This window comes from Cicer arietinum, chromosome 1 (genome assembly GCF_000331145.2).
Source record: "Cicer arietinum cultivar CDC Frontier isolate Library 1 chromosome 1, Cicar.CDCFrontier_v2.0, whole genome shotgun sequence".
Classification (NCBI taxonomy): domain Eukaryota; kingdom Viridiplantae; phylum Streptophyta; class Magnoliopsida; order Fabales; family Fabaceae; genus Cicer; species Cicer arietinum.
Window position 1 is genome coordinate 24520067 of NC_021160.2, and position 3544 is coordinate 24523610.

The following is a 3544-nucleotide window of genomic DNA, read 5'->3' on the forward strand; positions in this document are numbered from 1 at the left end:
TTTTAAAATTTGGGGTGTTACATAGTCACTGAAATTCAAACATAGGTAATTAAAAGTATTTTTAACGTATTTCAGTAGTGCGAAGACGGCGCCACAACTCCTACTTTTTACTTCAAGTTAAAAAGTCACTTAATTATACATTGACAATAATTTATTTGCAATTTACAACTAGGTAAAACAACAAAAGAAATAACATCAACATTAATATATAATCAATAATCTGATTGAAGTAATATAAAACTATTCCAATTTTAGATACTCTCAACTACTCTAGCTCTATACATTAATTCCCAACAATTAAAATACTTAAAACACAAACAATATAACATTTATATAATCATATACACATTCACATAATTAATCCAAAAATGAGATGAGGCGGTACTTACCCCCTAGGTGCCGCGTTCGACTCTCACGAAAGAAAAAACTTGCTATTTTCAATTAGGAAAAAGGCGTGTGGTGCCAATAACAGTAAGGGTCGGGCGGTTATATTTTCAATTATTATTTTATGAAGTTCATTAAAATAATATCTAAATAAAATAAATAGAGACAAACAATAAAGATTATTGAAAAAATGTGTCTTGCCTTTCCTTTGATTGTTTTGTAACTATTTTGAAATTAAGATTAGACAATTGTTTAGAAAGTTAATCTAGCCAATGGTTAATGTTAATTTATTCTTTTCTTTTCTTCAACCATTCAACTCATTGGTCCTATATACACGTGTCTCACATATGAAGAAAAGATAAATTAGATTCAAAAAATATATTTTTATTTGAAAATTGTGACTGAGATTTTTTTCTCTTTAAATTCTTGAATTAAAATTTATTTAAATTTTATCAATAAATTTTACTATTATAGTGATTCCTCTTGACTTATCAATTATTTTGAATGTTATGCATTTCTTCTCTACCCCTTTCCCAAATCCACCTTTTATTTATTGATTGATTGAAATTTCTTTCCATATTTTATTATAATATTTTGGATCGTCATAAAAAACCTGAAGAAAAAAAAAACGGCATCTATAAATAAGGTACTAGTTCGGAGACCCAAATACCTGTTATTTATTCAATTTCTTCACTAAGTTTATTACATGAGCTAGTTGTTTACATTTAAATTATCAAAAATTGATTTAATATTTTTTAATTTAATTTTCATATTGGTAGTGTAAAAAAATTTATACAATTGACAAATGATGAACAATTATAAATGATTTTATAAATAATTATCATAAAAATTAAATATTATTAATAATTTTATGATTGTGATTAATTGACAGGTAAAAATTCTTTATAGTAACATTGTATATAAATTAAATTAATTTTTTTTAATAAATTTTAGAATGAGAGTATATTTGACTCAGATCAAGGTAGACTAGATCATCTAACTCAAAGACGTCTTAGTCAAAAATTTGTTTGACCAAACTTTTACAGTTGACAACTGATTAAATTTAAATACATGATATGTAGTGGTTGTTGTTATTTCATACTTTGTGAGCTATTTGCTTCACAATAAATATAATTTTTAATAAAAAATCTCAAAGTAAATGTTATTTTTAATATAAAGTTAATTGTTTTTAAATTGTACTCTCTAATTAATATTATATATACATATAATTAAGTGAGATGATTTTTAATGTGAAAGATGAGACTATCAATTTTCAGGATTTGAATTAAAATTAATTACATAGATTAAAATGTCCACTACCTATCAATTTTCATACTTTGTTAGCTATTTGCTTCACAATAAATATAACTTTTAATAAAAAATCTCAAAATGAATATTATTTTTAATATAAAGTTAATTGTTTTTTAATTGTACTCTCTAATTGATATTATATATACATATAATAGACATATTAAATGAGATGACTTTTAACGTGAGAGATGAGATAATCAATTTTCAGGATTTGAATTAAAATTAATGACTTAGATTAAAATGTCCACTAAAATATTTACGTGTATTTCTTTTTCAATTCACGCCCATCTCCTCTTCTTTTCCACAAAGATCTGCAATAAAGCTCTTAATATCCATGAAGCAACGTCATTCACAAACATCATTCTTCTTTGTTAACAAAATGTCGACATAATAATAAACATTATAAAAGCAAACTTGAAGTTCAAACATTCTTCTTTGGGGGCATATTTGATTCACCATTGATATTTGTAAGTAATTAGGTAATTTTTTATGTTAATAAAAGTACTAACTAAATATTTAAATGTTTATCATAAACACGCACTCACACATGAAGTTCAAAAGAAAAATCTATCTATTAAATATAATCTTATTTCACCATTTTATAATGAACTAAAGCACCGAAAAAAATATCATTTGTGATTGTTGCAAAGAAAAGTACCTCTTTCAAAATATGTATTATTGACTTCATAGTAAAATGAAAAAAGATTGTGTGGATGAAGAAAAGACAGTTAAATTTTTTAGTAGACATTTTAATCTCAGCCATTAATTTTAATCAATGGCTGAAAATTGATACTTTCATCTCTCACATTAAAGAACTCTCCCACTATATATATATATATATTAATATTAAAAGATTATATTCCACTTTAAGAAATATAATTCAATAAAATTATTATTTTATAATTTAAATATAATATTTTTTTTAAATGTGTGAAATAAAAAATAAAATTATTTATTGTGAGACTAAGGGAGAAATAAGTTTCACAAATGGGATTGTCAGTTTGCAAACCATCCATTACTAATTTGGTCAAAATTCATCACATCATTCAACCAAGTTTCCAACAAATTTTAGACAAGGAAAAGTAATATCTAAAGGGAAAGAATAGTAGTTCTGCAGCATGGACAGTGTGAATTACTTTCTAACCAAGGTTTCAAGCATGTGGAATGAAACTTGTGTGCACAAGGCAGAGGAATCAATTTTTCTCCAATCTTAAATGATTCCAAACACACAGCACAATCCTCTTGTTCTTATGCCTTCCAACTCAATTTGCTCCAACGGAACTTCCTGGGACCACTTTTCTTTGAACCATATACCTCAATTTGCAACTCTTCTATGCTTTCTTTTCTACCCTCCACACACATCATGCTCTTTTGCCTTGTAATTCATATAACAGGTTTCACCATAAATTAAAAAAAAAAAATTGTTTTTTTATTCCCTTATCTTAGATTCATTCGGTTAATCAGATCTGAGTTGTAGACATCATCAATAATGATAATAAGACAAATTAAAAATAAAAATAAAAATTTGGTTTTTTTATACCTTGTGTTTTCTGATACCCTTTTTGATCTGAACTTGTTATCCAATCTTTGTTTGGCTTCTCTGGCTACTCCTACCATATTCTCATCTGTGTGTGTTTGCTGGTATAATATGCTTCTTTGCTGTTAAAATTCAAATCCATAACTAAAATTAATGCATACCCATTAAAATTGATAATGATTAACAAACAAGTATAAGAACAGAAAGAAAATGGAAAATAATTAATTTCCCGAAGTTGAAGAGAACAAACCAGTGAAGAGGATGAGGAAAAATGATATTCATTGTTACTTGCATACAAACAGAAAGAAGAGC

The 3544-nt window shown here is 25.8% G+C and overlaps 1 pseudogene; it reads right to left on the minus strand.

Moving 5' to 3' along the window:
• Positions 1-2688: 2688 nt before the first annotated feature.
• Positions 2689-3542, minus strand: LOC101496591 (uncharacterized; annotated as a pseudogene).
• Positions 3543-3544: the final 2 nt, after the last annotated feature.